This window comes from Solea solea, chromosome 2, assembly GCF_958295425.1.
Source record: "Solea solea chromosome 2, fSolSol10.1, whole genome shotgun sequence".
NCBI classification, from domain to species: Eukaryota; Metazoa; Chordata; class Actinopteri; order Pleuronectiformes; family Soleidae; genus Solea; species Solea solea.
The window spans coordinates 3,754,826-3,780,815 of record NC_081135.1 but is presented as its reverse complement, the minus strand read 5'-3'; the positions used below and the strand labels follow the sequence as shown (position 1 = coordinate 3,780,815).

General features: G+C 39.9%; 1 long non-coding RNA gene across 1 annotated transcript in view; it reads right to left on the bottom strand.

Moving 5' to 3' along the window:
- LOC131440870 (uncharacterized) overlaps positions 1-14,640 on the bottom strand; it is a 78,872-nt gene extending 64,232 nt beyond the window's left edge. Inside the window, exons 1-2 of the long non-coding RNA XR_009231559.1 lie at positions 14,569-14,640; positions 12,712-12,797 (exon numbers count right to left, since the gene is read on the bottom strand). This is a non-coding gene — a long non-coding RNA (uncharacterized LOC131440870). The remainder of the gene's footprint in view (positions 1-12,711; positions 12,798-14,568) is intronic.
- Between the last annotated feature and the right edge of the window lie 11,350 nt (positions 14,641-25,990).

Genomic DNA, 25,990 nt, shown 5'->3' with positions numbered 1-25,990 from the left:
TTGTTGGACCTGATCTTCAAACGCTTTCCGATAACTGAGATAATTATGCTAATGGTAGCGACACGACGAGCCTTGGTCGGTTCACGGTGACGCTCAGCGAAATGTCAGCCCCCGCCTCACGTGTGTGTGTGTGTGTGTTGAAGAGCGATGGCTTGAGATAAAGGAGATTGGTCCACAAGTGCGCTGAAGACGCACACGCACCCTCGCACACGCACATTTGCATACTTTAACACATGCCAAGCTCCGATATTAATTAAAGTTCACCGCTTCAGTAATTAGCAGGGCAGGATAATACCAATAAGTGACTTATTGCCCCCCCCAGGTTCAGCTCTCTCGAACTTTAATTGAATGAGCGACATTAAAAACTTCAGAGGGCTATTTGGCAAGGTTGACTAAACAGTCGTAAACACCAAAGGAAACACTCGGAGAAGGCTTCTCCAAGATCATTAAAGGTGTCCTCGCAGTTTTTACAGCACAGATCTACAACAACGCAGAGCTGGATGCTGTGCGATGACAATAGATTTCATCAGCTTTAAATGTTTGTTTCGGAGTTAAACAACGCCATTTTTTGTTTATTGGATGCCATTATGTAACACAGAGGTGACTAGCATTCAAAATAAAGCCCCTGCACGGCATCTTCAGAGGCTTGGATCTGTTCCAGCAGTAATACTCGACTCAGTCGTGTTGTTTTCTATGACTCGTCACAACATGGCTGCGTGAAACTGCCGTGACGTCGTTTTATACAAACTAGTGGCAGTCAAAGCAATTGTTTTCAGTGTAACTGAATCATTAGAATCAATTCATGAAAAAGATTTGTTCACAGAATCGTTCAGTACTTGACTGAACGGGTTGTGATTCACCTCACGATCGCCGGCTTTCAGCAGTGTCGTCGCTAAATACACCAGACTCCTCTTAAATATTGAGATTTTAGACATTTCCTTTGCTAAATGTTGGAAAAATAACGCATGTTTTAGGGGTTTTTAAGTCTTTTTAACCGATCCTACAGTTTGGCATTGTTCGGTTTGATTCTTGTGCCGGACGTTGCGCTCACGACTCTTCCAGTGACGACACTCTCTGACCAATCAGTGGCCGGCAGTCTGTTGACGTTACATTTTTTAGTATCTGATTCTTAAAGGTCCAGTGCCCATATTTAGGATGGTTTATCGGCAGACAGTGCATATACTAGTGTACATTTGCTTTAAAATATAAAACAATTTGCTTTTTCAACAATCCTTTTTTTCCCTAACACACTTAAGAAAGGGACGTAGGGACGTAATCTGTGTAGTCTGACCATTAGAATTCTTACACGCCAGACCTTTAAATGTAATCTCTATGTATATTTTTATCTCACTCCCAGAGGTGTACATCGCAGAATGACTGAGTTAATGTTTCATTCATTCATGTTTAACTTTTGTTTCGATCGGGAAAAGCCTCTCTAATTCTGTTTCTCTCTCATGATCTCATCAACCGTCGCGCCTCAATCTTACACACACACACACACACACACACACACACACACACACACACACACACACGCATACATATGCAAAGGCATGTACACAATTACGTACACACACAGAGTTTCTGCTGTGCCTTTGTGCTCTGCTTTAACCTTGAGGTCTGCGAGCGCCCAACTGTGATAATCTCTGCGACTGCCATCATTACTGTTATAGGACACACACATGGACACAGTCACAGAGACAAGCATCGAGGAGACGCACACACACACACACACACACACGCACACACCTGGGAAGAGGTGAAACATTTAAAAGCCATCTTTTGTTTTTTTCTCTCTCTCTCTCTCACTATTGACTTGGATCAGCATTAGACTCATCAGATAGTCAGGCCAGTGTGTGTGTGTGTGTGTTATTGGCTGTCCTCCCCCTAACTGGCTAGACGGACACAGCCTCCAGGAATGTCAAACCTCCAACCTGCATTCTGATGTGGACACCCGCAGTCACTTGAACACCGTCACCCACCGCGCTTTGCTACGTGCGTGTGTGTGTGTGTCTTTGAAAATGCACGTTTGTGTGTGTGTGTGTGTGTGGGCTTTGCACAGTTGCCTGAGTGACAGGCCCTGGGTGTCACGGTAACCACAGAGGAAAAAAGTAGGGAGGAAACTTTTGACAATGCATCATTAGCAAACCTGTTTTTTATTTTTTTAATACATCATGATGAGATGTGTGTAGTCGATTATTGTGTGTGATTATTGTGTGTGTGTGTGTAATCGATTATTATTCAGTTTGAGTGTTTTTAAGGAACTAAAACAAGTTTTCTGGGTTTTTTTTTTGGCTTCTTAAATGTGAATATTTTCTGGTTACCTCGCTCCACATAAAGAAATCACTAAAACTGGATCATTTTTGGACAAAACAAGACACCTTTTCCAGGATTGAGAAAAAACTGATCAACATCTTCTGACTAAACCATTAATCAAACTCAAAAGACACACTTATTGGATGTAGGACAATGGGAATGACAGGATTATGCTGAAATTCTGCAGGGCTATAGGAATTCACTGGCCCCAAGATCTTTCTCTCCACATTTAATTTACCCAAAAACATGTGAAATAATCATTATTTGGACACGTTTTTCCCTCTTTAAAGTGACAATTAGGGTGCAAAATGATCAGTTGTACTAATTATGAATCATATTACTAAATCATTTCAAACTCAAATGATATTTCACAGAAGTAAAAGTGCCTGTTTTGACCACATTTATCATTTATCATGCAAAATACATATAATTAACATCAAAAAATATAAAACTAAGGAATAAATATAAAATTAAGTAAAAAACTAAGCAAATCCAAACCATGTAATCAATTGGGGGGCCCGCATCTGTTTTACTTGAAATGTCAAAAAAAAACATGATTTTGACATATTTTTCTCATGATATTATAATTTCTATATTTGCCAAAAATTTTTGAAATGTGATTTTTTTTCGACCAAACTGTACAGAAACATAAAATTCTTCTATTTCTAACCTTACATATGCATATCTATAGAACACAGTGTTCAGTATGTTCATCACCCTGTGTCCGTCACTGTGCCATCTCGTCCCCTCCTCTCTCATCTTTCTATTTCCACCGTGACACTTCTACTTCTACCAAGTTCCTAATTGCAGTTCGGTCCCGAACAAAGAAGTCGAGCGAAACATCTGAAGTTATTAATCATCAAAAAATGGAAGACGCAGCCGAGTAATGACCTAGATGTTTCAAACTGAAGAGCGGCACTGACAATGCACGCAAACACACTCGAATTACGGAACAAACATGACGACCGTGGTGATGAAATAAACTTTTTTTTAGTGAGGTGCACCGGGGTCAATGCCGCCGTGCCCTTCCTTCATGGAGGAGAAGTAATAGGAAAAGAACTCTCAATAAAAAGGCAAGGAGAGCAGCAGAATGCACTTGAAAAAAACCTCTTTAGAGATGCAGCACGCCTTTAATTGAAACTGCATTTAAATGTACCACAAGATGTAAGCAGTGGAGAGGTAGAATAGAAAAGAAAGAATGAAAACTCTGCTCAGATTCAGGTTCGATTCTCAGGGTGGTGAGCGTGACGACGAAAGACCGACTGGTTGTCAGGGACGAGATCAAACGAGTAGGTTTGATTTTGAGATTGGTGGGGACCCAAGGCAGCACTCCTGAAAGTTGACGTTTTTTTACATTAGCAATCTTAATTTCCCGTCATGCAGATGTTATAGGTTAAAGCAACTAATGAAAGACAAGGAGGCAACTCGAAGACTTCTCATCTTTACTCTTTAGTGCAGGGCTGTAGTGCAACATACTGTCCATCAACAACATCGGATATACATAAATGCAATACAACATTGTAAATAAACATAAATGAAATGTAAATGTGTTTGTATACAAGCACAAATACAAGCAGATTAGTGTCCACTGGTTGTTCCTATTTGAAAGAGCCAAACACATGCCTACGCCGGTCTGTAACAGACATGAACCGCTGGCAGATTTCTGTCAGGTCAGTATTGTCCAGTTTTCCCTGATGGACATGGCACACAGCAAGATTGTGCAGTCTTACTTGTGTCATGGTGGTTCTAAGCCATGTTTTAAGTCTCCTAAGAGCACTGAAACAGATACAATGATCATAGAGCTTGACGGTTCAGTTATTGCACGAGAAAAAAGGCTTTTACTAAATATTAATATGAATGAATTATATTTTATAATTATAAAATCACATGATCATCTAGAATGTGAGGTTTATTTGTATTTCCACCATGGGTAGGGACGTGTCCCTGGCGTCCCTACCCAATTCTACGCCCTTGGACGAGATGATGGAGAACTTTGGATTGTGTTGAAGAACTGTGGAGGGTAGCGTTGCACCTCTTCATGAGCGACCTGCCAGAACTTAAGTGTATGAAGTAGAAGAAGAAGTAGAAGAAGAAGAAGAAACGTAGATGAACTTGCAGTGAAGGATTTTGGACTCTGGTGAAGAAGGAACGAAGGAGAACTGTGTTGAAGAACCTGGAAATGTGGAGGATAGCACTGCACCTCTTCATGAACTACCTGCCAGAACTTACTGGACGAAGAAGTAGAAGAAGAAGAAACGTGGACAAACTTTGAACTGCATCCAAGGACTTTGGAGTGCGGTGAAGAAGGAATGACCACAAGGATAAAAGAATGAAGACGACAATGAAGGAGAACTTCCGTCTGTGTTGGAGAACTGCATTTCTCGGTTTGCAGCCTGCAGCAAATTATAAGAAAAAGAACTGCGTTGAAGAATTTGATTTCTTCTTAGTCTCAATTTTTCTGGTAGAATCCGTTTCTGAATTGTCTTTATGATAATCTGGATTAACAATTGTTAGTTAATCTGTTACTAAAGATGCTCTGGTGTAAAATTGGTTCCCTGTAAATGTGATGAAAATACAAACTACGATTTATAAGCAACACAATATGGCTTCACTATCAGGTGAAAAGTGAAATTAATTCATCTCCATCTTCAATTTCTTGCCCGGTGAAAATAATTTCAGCAAGAAATGTTACACACTGAGCCTTTAATGGTCAAACAGTGTCCTTACAAACCTTCAAATCAAGAGAACAATAAGCATTTTCACAATTCATGGCTGGGTAGAAAAAGAGTTTCACATTATGAAAATAATTCTAAAAAGAAATAAAAGACAAGGTAATGACCTAGACAGCCACAACGGGGAAATTAGTCCAACTTTTAGGAGGAACTGATTTGAGCCATTGATGGGACTTTCTTCTGACTTTGTACTGAAGTGATTTCAATTATCACTTTTTTATTTATTTCCCAGGGTTTCATTGAGAAACCTCTTCACGGCTTCGTGCGCTGAGAGAGAAAGGAAAAAAAAAAAGAAATAATGAAACAATTCAACTGAAACTTTCTCACATTCAGCTGCTCCCAAGGCAAGTTTCTCCATCTTTGGAAACCACATTTAAAGTGGAATAAATGAATCCACCATAAACAAAACCATGTGAAAAAAAAAAAAAAATCGAGGATGAGTGGACCGAGCCGGTTGACTATACATAATATTTATACACAAAACGCAAATCTTCTCTCAACGCCCTGACAGCATCCTTGGAGAGATTTAATTTTCCCTCAAGTGCCTTAGAAAAGTATGTTGTCGCTCCTCCACAAGGTTCCAGCACTCGGAGGATGCATCTCTCTTCAGTTGGAGTTCAAGTGTCTAATCTCCTGTGGCTCAAGGTCAGCGCTTCTATGCTCTAAAAAGACTCTAAAGGGTCTTGACTCAAACAAATGAGGCAAGAAAATTAATCGGAGTGTTGAGTTTGTGTGTCTGTGTGTCTGTGTGTGTGTGTGTGGGTGGAGTCAGTGGAAGCAGAGCTCAGCTGCTCAGGTCCTGGGCCCGACGGGATTGAACGAGGGATGAAAGGGCGGGGGGGGGGGGGATAAAACGCGGGGAGAGAAAAGGTGAAAGAGGGAGAGCGATCACTGAGCAGAGTCGAACATTGTTCTCTTGATCACAGTCAGGACGCTGTTAGTGTTCTTTGTCTCCGTCCTCCTCTTTGTGTGTGTGTGTGTGTGTGTTCACTCCTAAATAAATGCATTCATCAGTGGAAATCTGCTTTTTTTTTTTTTTTCTAGGGCTTTTGAGGTCATTTCAGGACCATATAAGGACATGGCTGATAACAGACTGCACTTTTAAGTCTGCTGTAAGGCTTAGAGTGATACGGCTTATGAATAATGTCTGGATATTTTAAGATATATCACAATATGTGAGAAATAAAACTGCACACAGGTTGTTTCTCTGGACTCAGGACTGTTTTCTATTTAGATGCCATTACCTTTTATTTCATAAATAATACCTGGTTTATTCCTTTGGCTTTTTAATGTTAAATAAAGGATATTTACATGTGTTAGAAACAAAGAAACATGGTCAAATTCAGCTATAACACAAATAATTAGCCTTAATATTTAAAAAAAAAAACTTGTTTATTTATAAATAGAATTTTGTCAATTCCATGTATGTTCTCTTCCTTCAGATGTATATAATGTTCAATTTCTAATATTTTAAGTATTAAATCAATGTATTTAATAAAATAAATATGACGATTATCAATACAACAGGCTTTAAAACCAGGAAAAGTCATCACAACATGGTGATATACAAAATCTAGGACGATATATTGTCTCATGTCAGGATGTCGATCTTAGCTCTGGGATCAAAATAAAGAAAAATCACAAGTTTCTGTCTTCAACATGTATTTAAAACGCCTTTAAGAGACACAATTACTACACATGTAATACAATATAATTCTTACAAATATGTATAAAGAAGATGGATATGAAAGTGTTGAAGAAAAACAAATGTTCTTGTTGGTAAATCCATGTAAATGAAGCTCATACGTTTTTCAAAAAGGTATAAAAGTTGCTTTAAAGAGATTATTACGGAGATTATTACGGATTTTTGAGTATTAACACACACTTTTAATAATAAATACATTGTATGGAAGCCTAAATGTGTAAAAGTCTTTCAACACACAGCTTAAATCCAGGTGAGAGAGAACCAGAGGCACATTTTCACGTCTCTCACTCATCTATCCTCCCTCTCTTTCTCCCCTCCTCTTTTTTTCCATCCTTTGCTCCCTCACATGTATTATTCAGTCCATTTGTCAGACCGGTGAGCACCTAAATAAACCTCCGTCCATGTTGTCCCTCTCTCCCTGTTCTCCCCCCCACAACTGTCCTTTGTGAACCCAGATTCTTTACTTTGTGTTTAAATCCAAAATAAACTTTTGGCTTGAGCTTGTGACAATGAATTAGTAAATGTTACATTTTAGTGAATACTTTAAAATAGCATTACTGTTCATAATATTCAAGTTTCTTCTATTAGTTTAAAGATAAGATGAAATACAAACATACATTTAAAGGAAAACTGGAAACTTTGTGTTGCTTGTTTTCCACTCACTCACATTCATGTGTGATCCCGATATACACTGTGTCAAGTACAGTATATATAGGGTTATTTAACATATATACTGTATATTGTACTGTTGAGTTCTTCTATATTGTCTAAGTGATGCTTACACGTGCTTACATCTTGCTTTGTTTTGTTTGAATACAGCGGAGGCTAACTGCTAACCACAAAACCCCTTCCAACCATTTACAGCAGTTTATTACGCCTGATAGTCATCGTACCTGTAACTGTAACTGCACCGCAAAACTGTCTTTGTATACTCAACACTACGACACACACACACACACACACACTGTGCTCAATTAATTTCACCATCAACTGTGATGTTATCTATGACAAATGTTTTGACATGTAAATGTGACACACCCACACCCACACACACACACACACACACACACACACACGCAGAGCGAACGCTGGGTTTTCCCACATGGGCCAACTCCAGATGGCCTCAAAGAGATAGCAGGTAATGCCAACACACACTCACACACACACACACACGGGGTAATGACCCACCCCTGAGACCGCTCCAAGCACGTTTCACGCGGGGATCAAAGACAAAGTATGAAAAAGACGTCGAACGGAAAAATGGACCACGATGAAGACTTCAAACATCAAAGTACAATAGTGTCGAGAGCGACTGTGTGTGTAAAAAACGGCCGTTGTCGCTCTATACACGAGCGACAACGGCCGTGAACACCAAGATTTAACGTTACTATTGTCCAACCTGACCTTTAACCCCTGAAATGTGAATTCAGGTCAAATGGTGTGTGGTGTTAAAGCAGTAGTACGTAACTTCTGGTATTGGGAGTCATCTGGAAACATGCAATACTATCAGACCCGACAGAGGGAGTGTTTGCATGTATACAGCAGCAGAGCAGGGGCGGTCAGGAACAACAAGTGTCCATTTCCCGGGGGTGTCAAACCTATGGCCCGTGGGCCAGAATCGGTCAATCGGAGGATCCGATCCGGCCCACAGGACGAATTTGTAAAAATTTCAATGGTAAACGTCGGCAAAAATATTGTTGAAACTGCACTCGTTTTTCTCCAGTAATTTCAGGTTTTTCTGTAATATGTTTTGCAAAAAGATACTTTATTAAATGTAAAACACAAGGAAAACATTTGGGACTTCTTATTGGTTATTATGCTATTCTATGCTATCCCACTTTAATTAGCGCTGTACGTAGTAGTAGATCTCAGGGATTTGGGATCTCACAGAATCTTGCGTGATTTAACGTGATTTCAGAATATAAACCCACATGGAGGCAAAGTGATGGCTGAGAAGATGGAATCAACTCGACTTGTACAAGTTACTGTTCGAAACAAAAGTACGCAATCCTATCCTATCGCTGTTGAGTCGTAAATCTCAAACATGTTTCATACTCAGGATTTGAAATAAGGGAAGACTCTGATGCATCGGATGGACGTGAATATCGCGGCCTGTTAATAACCCCTCACACGACAGGATAATTTAGTCAAATAATCTGTTCAAATTCAACCCACGATTGTCGGAAATTCCAGACTGGGAAAGAAGTCCGGCCAATTATCCTCTTGAAAACTAATTTGGCAACGGTTTGAATCTAACTGACATTCGTTTTACCGACACAGAGAAGTCACGCACAAACTGTTTACGGCAAAAGAACTTCTCCAAGAAAGCCACAAACTAAATAACAAGCCTGAAGATTCGAGCCCTTTGTAGCAAATGTACTTGTCTGACCTTTCTCGTTCGTGAAGTGAAGTGAGAGAACACACAAAATGACAGTGATAATTGTTTCACCCCGGAGTCCACTCTGTTTTCCTCATTCCTCTTAACTCCGACCAGTCCCTTCCATCATTTCTTCTAATTTATCTCAATTACCATCTCCTTATGCTCTGAGTCATGTACGCGTGTGTGTGCGTGTGTGACCCTGCCGAACCGTACAGTCATTTATGGAGATTAGATAAAGTTACCTCTCATGTCACTCATTGGCATGCATTAAGCCAATGCAACACAAACAGTCAGAGCCACACAAGACAGCCATCTTAAATGGAGAATATAGGGCCAAATTAAAGGTAAAAGCACTCTTGGTCTTCTTCTTTTGTGAGACATCATCCCATTTTGAAAAAAGGCCATGTTCACTGTCCTTTTACCCCCTCTCTAATGGATTTTTGATTTTCCCAGAGCATGCAACACAATTAGCTCTTCTTTCTTTTTCATTAATGACAGATTTACTCTTTTCTTTTACCCCGCTGTTTACTTGTGCACTAAATCGGAGCACGGAGAGGTCTTCACTGTCGTGTGTGGCAGCATGTGAAATTTGATTGCACTTATGGAGCTCATTATTTTATTTTTCATTCTTTACAGGGCTTGTGAATTTATACAGACATCAATGCAGTTTACAATATAATGGCGAACAATCATCGTACTAATCCGATCTTTTAGAAGCATTTTTACTCTAATAATATATTGTGCGTGATCAGAAGCTACGCTGACTATATGCACTGGTTTTCGGAAACTGTCGGCCAACAATGTTTCCTCTTAGCGACGTGCAAAGCAGCTCAGTAGGTGAAACCTGATAAGGCAAAGCCAAAACTAAGTTGCACCAAATTCCGCAAAACTTGGTGGAAACATGTCACGGCCCAAGACGAACAAAAAAGTCTATACGGACCATGGCCTCAACTCAACAGGAAGTCGGCCATTTTGAATTTGCCGTCCAACTTGGCGATTAGCATGTCTGTTTCGTAAATCAACAAAAATATTAATCGTAGCAACATAAAAAATAATACGTCAATTTGTACTAGACATGTCAAAGATGAAAAGGTATCAAAAGGTATTGAAGATTCAAAAGGACGTGGACACGGCAACCACCGGGATTATAGTGAATTTCGACCATACGGCCGCGAAACAGGAAGTGGCCTGTAACTTTGCTATACATTGACCGAGCTGCTCAAAACTTCACACATGAGATAAGAGATACGACTAGAAAACATTGCCACATGAAAACTGAGGTAATGACATAGTGCCACCTGCTGGTAGGGCTGCAGCTACAAGGGCCCGCACAATGCTGCTTGCAGCTTTAATTTCATTGTTTTTTTTTCTCTTGCTGTTATTAAAAAGCAGATTAGATTTTTGATGATCAGTATTTAGTCGTACGACTTTTTAAATCTATGTGTGTGTCAAGTTTTTGTCATCAAATATGATTGGTTTGGGTATATTGTGAGCATTATTTCTGTCAGATGACTGGTAAGGGACCAGAATGCACCAGTGCAAGAGAGGCAGACAGGATTCATTTGTTCTTCCTTGGTTTGTTTGTTTGTTTGCTTTCGGACAATTAACCACAAAACCTAGACTGGACACACATGCCCACTGTGCGAGAAGCTCTTTTGATTAAGTTTAGTTTGAATTTGATTTAGTTTTTTTCGACAAAACAGCCACTACAAAACTTTTCCAATCGAAGATATTCTCGATAAAAGTGGTTGAATTGGAACTTTAAAAACTCCTTTGTGACCTAAAAGTAGATTTTTAAAGTAAAGAGAACATTGCTGAATAGACTTCCACAAACTTGAGACACTATTGAGCCATGGACAAACCCAAGAATGTTTGCAAGAATAAAAGGCAGAGAGGGACAGTTACGTAAAAAAATATAAGATATATATATAAAAACAAAAAAATGTCCAAGCACAGTTATTTGATGAGAAACGAACAAAAAGAAAAAAAAACATGCAAAGAAAATAGTTACAAGGAAGAGAAGCAACCTCCACGTACCCTGCATCGGTACAGTTTACACACAAAGACCTTCCTCCCACTCACACAACAGAACATGCGCATAAGGAGAAAGACGCATAGAAAACATGAACCGCCGCCTTCAGGTTAGTTCCTCAAACTGGGGTTTTTGTCTTGACCAGGGCTACTGCCAGGAGAAATGTGAATAAAGAAAACTGGAAAGTGGCTTTGTTGTTTATGAGATTCTGAAATGAGCCTGTTGTGACCCTCACTTATTCAGCCGCGGCTGAATGACTGAAGAAAATGCCCATTAGACGTATAGGGGCGGAAGAACCTTGCAGAGCACTAAACCACATATGAGAAGGTCACTACAATAAGAGCGATCACTTATAATTTACGTTCAGGCAGAATTTAGAAAAACATATTAATGCTTATTACATATAAACACAAGCACACGCAGCAGCAAAAGAACTGTGCTGATAAGCTTCTCCAAACTGTTTCAAGTCCTCACTCCCGTTTGCTGGTTCGCAATTCATCCTTCCTGCCGACAAACACTTCAGCATGTATCTTTTGTTCCCCCGCTGGCTTTATTCCTAGTTTCATTTTCACGTCCTTTCACCGATTTTGGATACCGTTTCCTTTCACCGCCAGGTGCAGCTCTATCGTGCTCTCATACGGAGCTCTGCAGCAGCACGCGGATCTACTCAGAAACTCACACCGAGACACAGAAAACCCAAATGAAATCAAGCAGAGATTCCCTCCTGGGTCTATGTCCCACTTCCTTCGCCAGGCAGTACATGGCCATACTGCCGCCGCGCGACTGACGGACTTCTGGCACAGAATGGCAGAGCGGCGGACACAGAATCCCTCTCAAGGAGCAGATGCTTGCTTTTGCCTGACATATGCCCGTGAGAGGGAGCAGGGTGGATGGGACATGGAGGGGAAGGCAGAGCATGTTAGAGGAGGAAGGAAGAAGGTGTTAATCTGGAGGAAAGAGAAGGAAGCGTAAGGGAATTTAGATGAGGAAATAAAAAACACTTTGATTTTTTTTAAGAAAGACACAAGTCTTGCATCTTCGATTTTACAAACGTAACACCGTCTTGTCAGTTTCCTCCTCAAAGCAAAGCTCTCCTTTTCTAATGAATTTGGAGTTGGAATGAGGAAAACGTGAGCTCCTCCTCAGCTTAAGATGAGCAGATGGTGGTGAGCGGTGAAAGGCAGGAACGAGAGGATCTGAAGTGACAGTTTGTGCACCGTCTCCATGACACTAGGAATTCCCGACCATGTGACCGACTGACACTAAAACCAGGTGCATTAACTAGAGAAATTATAACTACGATCGAGACGTCTCTGGTATGTGAGAAATGTACATGACATGAAGCTAAAGAATGTTTCATCAGTGGCTCTTTTCAAAAAGAAACTAAACGCACTTTTAATGGGAAGGACGGCGTCACGCAGACGTCTCGGTTTTTCCTTTAGACATTTGGGAAGTTTGAGCCGCTGCTTATTCAACGTGATTGACGTGTTGAACCCGTACTTACATCATGCTAAATAAACACGCTGTGTAAAGTATGGTGGCATACCTTGCATCACTTCTGTGCGGTGACCTTTGAAGAGAAGGGATTCCCGGGAAATCCAGTCAGGATCATTTTGCAGAGTCTCTGGAATTCTGATGACAGGGAAACGGGGAAATAAAAACACTTGGTCACTGACGCTCAAGGCCTGTCAATCGACTAGACAAATAGACAGAAGCAATCGAACAGAAACACGGGATCCAGCGAACCAAACTGATTGAGTAATCGTTATTTTAGACAATAAAAAAGATATGAACTATTTTTAAGTGTCTGCATATATATTGTAAATAACAGTGCTGGTGACAACAGATTTTTATTTAAACCTTCAAATCTATTCTCCTGATCAATTAACAGTTTCTTCTTCTTGTCCAACACAAGTAAACAAAGAAAATATAATGTACACGTACATGTAACACACCCACACACACACACACACACCCACACACACCCACACACACAAGGTGAAATGTTGGCATTAAAGCAAACAAACAGAGCAGAGAACATGTGCAAACTTATGGAGAAGAATTTAATTAACAGCAATAGATAAGCTTTGTCTGTCTTAAGGACATGTTTGTTTGTGGGAATACAGTGTGTGTGTGTGTGTGTGTGTGTGTGTGTGTGTGTGTATCTTGAGGACACACTTGTGATGCACTCATTATTATACGGTGATCTTCTTGATTTTGTCAAGCATGAAGAGGAAAGGCTCGCACACACACACACACACACACACACACACACACACGTACAGTGGAAGATACAAACATTGGTGTGTTGACGGATTAGAAGATGGGAGTTTTTTTTTAATCATCTCAATTAAGGCTGTTGTTATTTGTTGAATATGTGGCATTTATAGAGTTTGTCACGCAGGGACACAAAAGGAGACGGAGCGCTAATTAAAATCCTGAGAACTTTTCCAAACACAAGAATCTGTTAAGAAGCAAAAAAAAGTATTAAGCGAAACGAGGTGAAATACTGAATATAGACGTACATTTGACATTTACAAGTTACAAGACTTGCTTTTATAATTGATTTGATGATTTTACTGCTCATGAGGTCAGAGATGTTGACCCCGCACGAGCGACTGCACAGTCTTCGATCCTCGGGCAGGGTTCAAGGCTCAAAACCAGAGGAGGCTGCTTAAAACCTAGATTTATAGACTTTCCATATTCTTATCCTGAGCCTTTATATTGACTGTTTTATTATTTTACACCTCTAAACCTTTGTTTTTAATTGTTCTATTTGTTTTAAATCCGTATTACCATTATTACCATACATTTATTCCTTGTTAGAAAAATCATCAAATATATATATATATGTGTGTATATATATATATATGTGTATATATATATATATATATATGTTTATATATATACGTATATATATATATACACATATATATATATACATATATATACACACATATATCGGATATATAAACACATATATATACACACATATATATAATATATATATATAAATCACAGCACATTGGAGTTGTACTTTTGTCATCGTCTTGTCACGTTTGTCCACCACAAAAACATGATTTGGCCGATATGGTGCTTATTTAACTGTACTTAACTGAACGGTGGAATAAATGATGCACCTGTCTTGAGAAAAACAAACATATACTGATGCTCACATGACGGAAAAAAAGCCACAGTTGCAAATCAAAAGCGTTGCAGGTGTGAGTAAACACACAAGACAGATGATGTGTGTGTGTGTGGTGCATACGGAAGTTAATTGTCTTAAGAAGTTAGACAAGCCTTCATGCATCATTTAGCACAATAATCACCTTGTTAAAAAGACAAGAGAGTAGGAAGAGGAGGAGGAGGAGGTATCATGATGATATCAGGGAGGAAGACACACCTGTTATTAGTTTTTCTCCAGACGCGTGGACGTTGAGACAGACGGATTAGAGGAGCGAGGCTGAAGGAGGTCCTGGGAGAGAATGAAGGAAATTTTAAGGCATTAATAATGGATATCAGAGCTCCTTAGGGACAATGTACAGATATTAATAATGGATAAGAATCAGCTGGAGGGGGCAAGGGAAACACCATAGCAGAATTTACCTAAGTATTTGGCTGAAACTCTAACTTTATTTATTTATTTATAAAGTTTTGTTGTCATTATTAACATTAAACAGATGAACGCCACATAAGTAAATGTAATTGCAGTAAAAGTATCTAAATATTGTCTTGCTTTTACTGTGGTAGGTCGTCTGTTCATAACAGATGCTTTTATTTTGAAAGGGGTGAAGTAGACCGGAAGTAGAAAAATACAGTGCTAATTAAGGCTCAAGCACTCTTCATGGTTCATTTAATGCCTGGCTGACGAGGGCACAAGGTCTGTAAATGTTTTATTTTATATACTGTGAGTGTGTTGAGTTGTTTTTAACGTTCTTTAGTAGTTTATAGAGTGACATGTTCATGCCAGTGTTCTGCTACTAGCATCACAGCGTTAGCATTAATTCGTTAGCATCATCTAGCATGACGTTGCCCTTTTACAAGGAAATGTATGCAAATTATTTGAAGTTACTACAGTTGGTTTATATGCACAATTCATTAAGAAAGGGTTTTATTTTACACATTTTATTGCAAATTCTCATATTAAATTGTTGTTTACTAAAATAGAAATAGTATGTTGTGCACTATTCAGCCAGGGACGCTACAATTGCAACTTTCTTATATGTAGTTAGCCTTTGACATGTATTTTAGACACAATTAAAAGAAACAAAACAGAAAAACGCTATCCAAAACCATTTCAATCACATGCTTGAAATGATCATTCTGTTCTGAATCCACTGCCTGGTCTGATTTTTAATGAGCTGTGAGAAAAGATGTTTTAAAACCTTCAATTCGGGTAAAATTACAGGAGATAAAAAAGAAAAAAGCGTCGAAACGCTTCCTGAAAGAGCCGAAAAGGTGGAGTTTAAAGGTTGCCGGCGAGGATAGTTATGTGCCCGACTGGAAATCAGGTGATCCAGAAAAACTCAGAAAGTTTCTGCATGACGGGAATGATGAGAGAAGGTATGTCGCGCACACACACACACACACACACGTAAGACAAAAATACAGATGCTTTAGCATTTTGGTAAACAAACAAATAGAAATTTACACAAATTAACACATTTTGGTTTACTGCCAGGTCTTCATGAGACACACACAGACACACACACACACTCCGCTGCTCCCTCCACCTCTATGTCTGTTTATCCTCTCATCTTTATTTCACACACACCCTTTTGTATCTCCACACACAGATAAATGAGCAGCACACTTAAAGTTAATGGGTGGCCTGATGGTGAATCACTGTCATTTAGCAACAAAGACCTCAGCTTGTTGTCCCTTCATCCCTCCTCCCGCTCTCTCTCTTCATCTATCTTTTTTTTTTTTTTACTTTCTCTCTCTTTCTGGCCAATATGGGTGTGTAATTGTTCACACACACACACATCCCGATACACAAACAAGTATTTCCTCATTCACATCACCCATTGCACACATGTACATGCACTAGACACACACACACACATGCGCTGTATGGGTGTATAATTACAGTGAGTGAAGCAGCACTAAGGAATAATTACAGAGGCTGGTTGCCGTTGTTGTTGTTGTTGTTTCCAACAAATAAACCAGTACACAAACAAGATGGAGGGTGAGCGGCAGGTCAAGCCATCTCTGTGATGATGTCGGGTCTGGATGTGTCCCCTTTCGTTCTCTCTTCCTGTGCTGTATGGACATAAGTATGTGGACACCTGCCATGTCCCAGAGCTAGGACAGGCGGTGAAAAGTCAGGTCAAGTTTGATTTTTAAAATCAGGTTTGTGTCAATATATAATAGTTTTAAAGATTTTGAGAATAAAGTTGTAATATTACGAGGGAAAAAGGCAACTTTTTTTCCACTTTTTCAACGGTTAATGCCTGATTCTGACCTTGGTTGACATCAAATTCAAAGACTTTCCAGGACCAATTCCATCAAATTCAAAGACCGGATGTGCTGACACAGCTTAAGATGGGAGGGCAACTTGATTTGTTTATTATTGAAGTGGTTGTCCTTGGAATCTTGGTGAAAGTCAGTCTTTGTAATTTGGAATCTCTCTCTCTCTCTCTCTCTCTCGTTTACTGTGTTCTGCACGGAATCTCACGTCAGTAATTAGGACTCAATGGCCTAGTCTACATATATCAAGCAATGCAGGGCATGAAACAGTAGGTGGCGTTACCACAAACAAGGGAGACATTTACCTAAATATCAACTTAACTCAAGCTATTTCAACGACCCATGTCTATTTAGGGCCATTTTCAAAACCTTTCAAGGGCCTTGAACCCTGGGTTTAACTCTGCTTTCAAATTGGACAAAGTTGTGCAATATCAATTGGGCTCAAATTGAACAAAGATTAAGGTAAAACATAGTGCAAGTGCGTGACTTCTCACCTAATTTTAAAATTTAAATTGTTGTCAGAAATTTCCTGTCAATTCACCACAGTGACATTTAACAATCAAAGAGAATAGTTTAGAAAAGAAGATTGTAAAGTGACATTTAAATGGATTTATTGACATAAATTGACTTTATATAAGTATCTCTGTGTCAGTGTATAATCAAATTAAAAAGCATTGCTAGTAATTACAAAACTTCTTTCCTGCGCAAAATTCAAGCACTTTCAACGTCTCATGTCTATTTAGGGGGAACCCTGCATACAGCTTCAGTTTATCATAAGAATCACTATGCCATAAAGCATTTAGCGACACCATGATCATCCCTCCTGAATCCAAAATCTTCTTGAGAAGCTATAAACCCTCTGTGAACGGCACACAGACGTAAGCAGCTGCAGCCGTTTCCTCCTCCACAAAAACACAGGATTTCCTCCCAAGTCTGTGTGATTCTTTCTTCAGAGGAGACTCAAGTTTCTTACACAATCTTTCCAAAGTGCTGATACTGATGTTAATATGCTGGTGCTGATGTGACAAAACAAGTATTTCCTGATGTATAAGTTCACATTAGAGCTGAAACAATTAATTGATAACTATTTTGATAATTGATTAATCGGTTTAAAGCTTTTTTCATGATTTAAACAAGATTTCCGATTGTTTAAGCTTCTTAAATGTGAGTATTTTCTTCATTTCTTTGCTCTGGATAACAAATAAATCATTAAAAGTGAATCATTTTGGTTTGTGGACAAAACAAGACATTTGAGAACATCATCATTTCCAGGTTTGACGAACACCAATCAACATTTTTTAAGGTTTTCTGTTATTTTATGGACCAAACGATTCGATTAATCGAGAAAATAATCGACATATTCATCGATTATGAAAATAAACATTAGTTGCAGCTCTAGTTCACATAATGCTCGACTGAGAATTTGCTTGAAAATAATATTTTCTCCTAATATTTCAACTTTTAATAATAATTATTTTTTTCAACATGGCTAAAATACTCCGTCGTTCAGAAGTGACTAGTCCTGAAACACATGACTTTCTCTGTTGTTGTTGCAGAATTGTCCCGTTTAGTTTGTCGTCAAAGGCAAGAAACTTTTAGTCGTGAATGTGAACCTGATCTTTTTTTCACTTCTATCAACTCTAATTCTCTCTCTCTCTCGCACACACACACACACACACACACGGGGCCCAGGCAGTCACCTGTGCTAAAGGTAAACAGAGTGTGATGTTTTACCGGGGCTGTAATTGTGGAGTAAGAGGGCGGAGAGGAAATAAGTGTTCAGTTTGTTTACGTGGTATCAGACAGCAGGTGGCGGAGTCATCACGCCTCTTGACCTGCACCGGAGAGAGGGAGAGAGGGGGAGAGGGGGAGAGAGAGAGAGGTGGAGCGACGTGTTGCACAGACAGGAGGAGGGAGTGTGTGAGAAAAAGAAGTGAGGGCCGTGATGTGTGTGGTGGCTTTGTTGTCCTGATGGGAAGAGTTCACCAACGATGAAGAACAAGTCGCTGTCGTCTATTTCTTCTTTTACAATCAAAATTTTACTTTTCACATCTTTTTCTTACTACCTTGTCGTCCTATCTAGTCCCTCTTTTTTGTCTCTCCAGCCTTTTTCCTTCATATCGACGTACTTCATTCTTTTAATCCCCATCAATACATATCTACATATCTAAATGCAACATGCACTGACTAACTTTTCACTAAGGCAGAAGAAATTACAAGCACAGAGTCGAAAAAGTGATTAAAAATACTACTTTATGAAACAGCTGCTTGGCAATAAATCGTAATTTCTGTCTTTACTTTAAAAAAAGTGGGAAATACAAAGACATGTAAATACACTTAAGGAGCACTCGTTATTTGGAAAGTAAAGTGTTTAGGGATAAATTTGTCAAATTATTTAATTACTTGTCTGTTTTTCTGTTTTTAATTAATTTGTCAATTTTCTTTCTTTTCAAAATAGAAGTGCGAGTGTTGAAAACGGTAGCAAATAAATATCTCAGTCATTAACGTTGTAAAGTCCATTCTGACATGTTTACTTCAGCTAGACTGAGCTTGAACCGCGTAATTACCTTGTTACGTTGTCTGCTGAGTATATGAGCATTCCTCTCGTGTGTGTTAGTGTATTAAATACCATAATAACCTTATTACTTGCCATGTTTTTTGTACCTTAAACATCTTCCTTGGTTAAACAGGAGCGCGGATCGGCTGCGGGCACTGCCTTACGTGCTGAGATACATCTCTGTAATTCAATTTCAATTAAAGCAGAGCAGAGGAGGAAGCTTTAATTGACTACTATTAGACCGGAGCTGTGCGTGTGTGTGTGTGTGTGATGTCCTACTTTCTCTAGACTTTAGAACCTCAGCAAAAACAAGACAAATCCAAAAATATTTTTCTAACATGAATTTTTTCTTATCTTTTGTGATTTTTATTAAACAGAAAGGTTAGCAAAGTAAAAACTTTGTTTGTTTAAGCCGCTTCCCCTGGTCAAAAGCTTATTCAAATGTGCCAAAGGCTATCATTATAATACCCTACACAAACATGGCAACATTATTACGCTGAGGACAGTTCCATCCCTGAAGTAATGGCTACTCAAAAAAACCACACAAACATCCTTGAAAGTCCGCGCCGCCTGTGACATTGTGTATAAAACGACACGGGTCAGTGAGTCGATTCATGAAAAACCCACACAACTATTGACACAAAGTTTGTTTTTGCCGTTTTTTAAGTCTTTTTTATCCTTTGTTTGTTTGCATTATCTGCGTCGGAATGTTTTGATTCGGGATCCCACCTCCCCCCCTCGTCACTCGTCCCCCGTCGCACTTTTTCTGGCTCAGCTACAAGGTGCTAATGAAAGCTTTGCGAGCAAACATGTTGATTTTTTTTTTTTGTGTTGTTTCCACTGGGATGGAGGCCTGACAATGTCACAGGAGTTTTGGCCAACAGGATTTTTTCCCGTCCCTCTTTCATTCACATTGTGTCCTTCCATTTTTCCTCCACTCTCTTCTTGTCCACATTTCTTTCCTTCGTCTTTTTCTTTCTCATTCCTCAGACTCAGACGTGTTCTTGCAGCCCTTCAGATCCATTCCTCTGCCACTTTTCCGTTTCTGACCCCCCTGTATTCTGCTCAGACGGTCTTCCTTTGTTGTTTTTTATGTGTGAAGAGCTGCGATAAATAAAGACAAACACAGTAGCATACGTGCATGTGTGTGTGTGTGTGTGCTTGAGAGACAGACGCCAGCTCTCTGATAGCATTGTTAGCCTCTCCACCTCTCCTCACTCCACTGCACATCCAGCCACGGGCTTGTCTTCCCCCTTTTTTTCCCTCCAGGCCCCGAGCCAGGAAGGCGGCTTTGGGGCCAAGTCAGGTCAGGTCGGAGGCTTCATTGTGGGACGTCAGCAGTGGAGGATGAGGACCAAGGATCCAGGCCAAGCTCCAGACCCAAGACCCTGATATGGCTTGCCAGCTGGGCCACTGATGGGCCTTCGTGGTTGGGCACAATATCAGGGCGAGAGAGGGGGAGGAGGAGGCTGGAGGTCTCAGCAGCAGTAATGGCAGTGGTTAGATTAAGACCTTCTCTTAGAATCAGCACAATGGAAGAGGGATAGAGTGAAGCAACACGCACACGCACACACACACACACTTTTATACAGCCTTGTCCATGTCGTCCATCAGAGGCGGAACAACATGAATAAATACATGAGCTCCATAGGACTGATAAAGAGACAGAAAACGCACATGAATAACAGGAACTGAAAGACAAGAAAGTCAATTGAAAAAAAGGGGAACAGATGAATAATTTCGATGGGTTTTGTACTCAAGTAATTGTGCTGAGAGAGACGGAAAAGGAGGAGGAGGAGGAGGATGAAATCCTCCGAGTCCCTGAGCTCAGGAAGTGGAATAATTGTGAAAAAGTCGCATTTAATGGCAGAAATAAACTTTAGAAGTTGCAGTAAAAGTCATACGAGGTTTATTTATATAGTATAATAAAAAGGGTCCAGATAGAGACGTAGAGTAAGTCACTTGGTCGGTTTTATTCTTCAAGGTGTCACGCACCAAACAGCTTTCTGAATGATGTATCAGAAGGAGCATGTTTTTAAAACTGAACAGAAACTGAGACTATGGGTCGTTTTGGACAACCCCTGAACATGAATGAATAGCTATGTTTTTACTGCACCGGTATTTTATCAACTGTCAAGTGTCAGCGAGGTTAGAGTTTGTAAAAGACGTAAGAGTCGAACCCATGTGGATCATACCAAAGTACAATACTTTAACCACTAAGCGAACCTCATAATAGCAACACACCCAAAGTACCGGATTGCTGTTACTTACGCTACCACCAGTGGCGCCTCCTATGGGTCATAATTCCTGAATACGACCCAAAGTCTCCAGACTTCCCAACAGCAAAGAGGGCAATTACATAAGTAATTACTTTAGCATCACAAGACTGAATTTACACCATACCTAATGCTTTGGTTTAATTCCACGTCAGGCCCCACAGGCCCCTTTTGCCTGGGGCCCCCAAAGTCCTACTTAGTCAACACTAACAGTTGTTTACAACAACTGTATTTATTCTGGATATCCATAACCCACAAGTGAGATTGTTAATCTGAGAGTACTGGCTGTTACCCAGTGTTGTACTTTATTTACATTTCTAACAACTTTTACTCCAATACATTTGCCCTAACTATCTTTGTTACTACTAGATAAAATCAGAAGAAGAGTTAGTAAATGGTCTGTATTTATGTAACAATTTTCTCTCAAATCTTCTATAACCATTCACACGGCGCTGGCACAGCCTTCAAGAGCAACGTCGGGTTAAGTGTCTTGCCCAAGGACACGGACTAGCAGAGCTGGAAATCAAACTCACAGCCTTTCAGTTCCAGTTGAGCTATAACTCCTCACTTTTTAAATGCATTTACTTCTAAAACTTGAGTACATAATAAATCAGAAAATTGCTTTTTATACTTAAATACAGTAAATGACATATACTTTAAGACTTTTACTTAAGTAATAATGTAAAAGGTGAGTTCCACTTCTACCAAAGTCATTCTCGAGATTTACTCAAACATCCTATCAGGTACTTTCTATTTCTTTCTATTTCAAACTGACCAATGTCAGATTGCACAATTTGTAAAATCCCCTGTAATCTGCTGTTTCACCATATTGCATCACTTCCACACTACACATGTTTTTGTTTTTATTCATAGTTCTTTCAAAATTATTGCACTCGACTCTTTATTTTTGCATTTCGCCATAATATTTGTTTTCTGCAAATTTCTCACATCATATGAGCTTTACCTTTAGCTATAAACCCGACTCTGAACACTAAAATACATCATTTTACTGGAGATAAAAGTGTGCATTAAGTAAGCTATAGCAAGTTTACACTTTATTAGGTACTCATGACAGCTAATAAACTGGCAGGCGTGGCACTGACGGCTGTGGTTCTCTGCTGCGGCTGTCCATCTGTTTCATGGTTTCTCTATACCTTGGTTTTAAGTAGTTGTTATATGATATTATATCATATTTTTTTAATGTCTGGTCCATTTGTCTCTGAATACATTGACAAAAAGTGCATTTCTTCACTTTTTCGCTCCACTCTGTCAACCAATGAGATCCGAAATATTCACACCAGCCCGTCCTCGTCTTGTGCCTAAATGTACTGAGTTGCTGGCATGTGATTGGCTGATATATTTGTGTTTGTTTACTGTATTGCTTCAAATCCTCGTCACAAAAATGAAAAATGTCAATCAGCTGTGGAACGCACAGGCCTGTAAGAACTGCCATATGCCTCGACGACGCCAGAGCTCATGCTATGGCAGAAAAGGTGCCAACAACAGGTGTTGGTCGCTGATGGGAGACATTTCTTTTTTGGGAAAGCTACTGCCAAGAAATAGGCGGATGCAGAGCGATCCAAGACCAGAGTGAACATCGGTGCTGCGCTCAGAAAGGACTGTTTCTACTGGACAGGTAGGATAACTTTATGTCTTTGTGATCTTTTGAGAGTATTTGTTGTTCTTTCGGCCTCACATTAGCGTCACCGAACGTTACCAATGCCGCGCAGTTCAACAGGTGTTGGATTTAAGCCTAATTTATGGGAAACTGTTCTTGTTTTTTGCCTATAAAAAGTTTTATACAAGTTTTATTCATTCATCTACCGCTTTATCCTTCACAGGGTCGCTGGCGCCAAAGTGATATCGGGCGAAAGTCGTGGTACAACGTGGACACGTCGCCTGTCCGTCACTGGGACACATGAGGTCAATTTAGAGTGTCCATTTAACCTCTGCATGTTTTTGGACTGTGGGAGGAAACCGGAGAACCTGACCGGAGAGAGAAAACCACGTGGCCCTGCTGGAGTCTGCTCCCCTCTATATTGTCTTTTAAAGATGTTGTATTTAATATCTAGATTTTTCCAAATTAGCAGATTAGTGCACTCTTGAAACAACATGTAAATCAATTCAAGAACATTTCGCTTTTGTGTTCTCGCAGCGACGACGCGCACCAAAAGTTTACCAAGTACAAACAAACTGCAAACTCACTGCACCACATGCACATGCACCCTTTTCCTTTATTAAGCACTGTTCATTTTTCTTTGTGTCAGCTAATGTCTGTGTTTTTGGCCTCGCAGGAGAGAGTGATGAGCCGGGCTCCCCGGTAATGTCTGCAATAAGACCTTTTCACCACCTCTTACCTCTTCACCTGCATACGATACTTCTGTAGTCAAAGTGTGTGTGTGTGTTTGTGTCACAGCTCTCAGAGAGGACCCTGGGACCCTCCTCGACAGTGAGAGCTTTTAGCTCGTCTTCACTAATGTCCTGAATAATGGCATCTTGATGGAGAGAGAGGAGATGGAAAAAAAGGGAGAGGGGAAAAAGAGAGCGGGAAGAGATGGAAGGGAAAAAAAAGACAGACAGAGAAACCTCCGCATCTATCCGTCTGTACCTCCAGACCTCCATCAGCACCCGGCCCTGTCATTATTCCCTCTCTGCTTCTGTTTCATTATTCCCTTTTTGTCTCTTTTTTTTTTTTACTCCGGCACGATGATGATGATCCACAGAGATCTCAGTGTGTGTGTGTGTGTGTGTGTGTGTGTGTGTGTGTGTGTGTGTCCACCAGTAAGGAGTCCTTTTGTGAAACGCCAGCCTTTTAGCAAAGTAAACTTTTGATGACATCGAGGCTGTAATGGGGGGGATTTAATATGCAAATATTTTATAAGTGCACAACATGCGGATACAAAGACACACAAAACGTGTGCGGCACGTCCAAGCACGCTTTCCTTCTGTATCACGCAAACCTCACACAGTATCTCTGTAATTCTGTTCATGCTGATGTGTCAGCTGCAGGAGATTTCCCACCCGAAACAACTGTGAATTAAAGTCCCCGCTACATCTTCAATATACGTCTTTTTAATTAAAACCTTCAGCACATTTTGTCGTCGGTTTGAAGCCACAGATGCCGGTGAAATGAACCCGACACTTTATTGATGCTGGGAAATGTAACACACACACAAAAAAGAGGTTCTTGCCAATTCAGAAATCAGTGTTTGTGCGTTAATCTGCGACTGAAAGAGGGAAAAAAAAAAAAAACTAAAACATGTTCAAGGTAATCTGTTCAGAACTGAATCTGCAGTAAATCACATATCGTACAATAAAAGACTGACGGAGGCTTCTGAACTTTACAGAGGGGGGCAGGGGAAAAAAAAGCCTCTCGTATCTCAAATGGTTCGATTTTGTCACTCGCATTCTTTTGTTTAAAAAAAAAAGAAGAAAGGTTTAAAAAGTCTGTGATTTAAAATGTGAGATGCCCTCCAGAGCAGACTGTTTAAACATATGTCACCATAGGTGTAAGGACTGTAAACGCCGTCACCCAAAAGCCACCGAAGCTGAATAAATCACATTCACAGCGGGAGTTCTTTGTGACTTGATAAACACAGACACTGATTTCTTCACAAATGTCGCACTCAAAAAGGCAATTTGACGATGATGTGTCACAGTTACAGGTATTGAATTCATCCGTTTCTCTCGTTGGGTAAAAAAAACCAACTTGTGGATCAGAGCGTTGGCTTGAACCTGAAGTGGATCGTACCATGTGACCGTGAGTTTGGCTCTTTTGGTTAAAGCTGTGTAATATTAGCAGCGTGTGGTCGATTAAAGCTCACTGTTGGTTCTTGTGTTGTGGGGGTGAGGTGAGCGACCGTGACAGAAACACGCTCATTTCACCACATTCCTCACATAAAACACACTTTTCTCACGTGTGTGTGTGTGTGTGCGGGGGTCATTGCCACATCAGGCAAGCAAACACAAGAGTTAAAAATTAAAACATTCATTTTCTACTCTACATGCTGCAGATGCTCCATTAAATGCATTTTTTTAAGCTCTTTATTTTCTATAAATTTGAAAAAAAAAAAAAATTGGCCTCACTCCTCTACACAAACTCATTGATTTATTCATTAATGTCAGAAATCTTTCACTTTTATTTAAAGTTTCTCCATCTGAAGAGGAATCCAAATACTCTGGGTAATTATCAAAAAAATATAAATAAATACTAAATGACATCACCCCAGCAAAGCACAGTGTGTCAAATATAGGTCACAGCTTTTTACAGCACATCGTTAAGTGGAGGGGGGGGGGAAAGAAGGGTGTTTGTTTTGTGTTGAGGTTCAGTTTTGTGCCAAATAACTTTAAAAAATAACAATACTTTAAAACAAACGGGCCCTGTTTGTCTCTGCATACAAGGACAACGGCACACAACACACACTGGGGGCGGAAATAACACAATATGTTCATATTTTGTCCGCAAATGAAAGCGCACTGTGGATAAAGTCGATGATTCCCGTGCGTAATTTGGTTGATGCGGC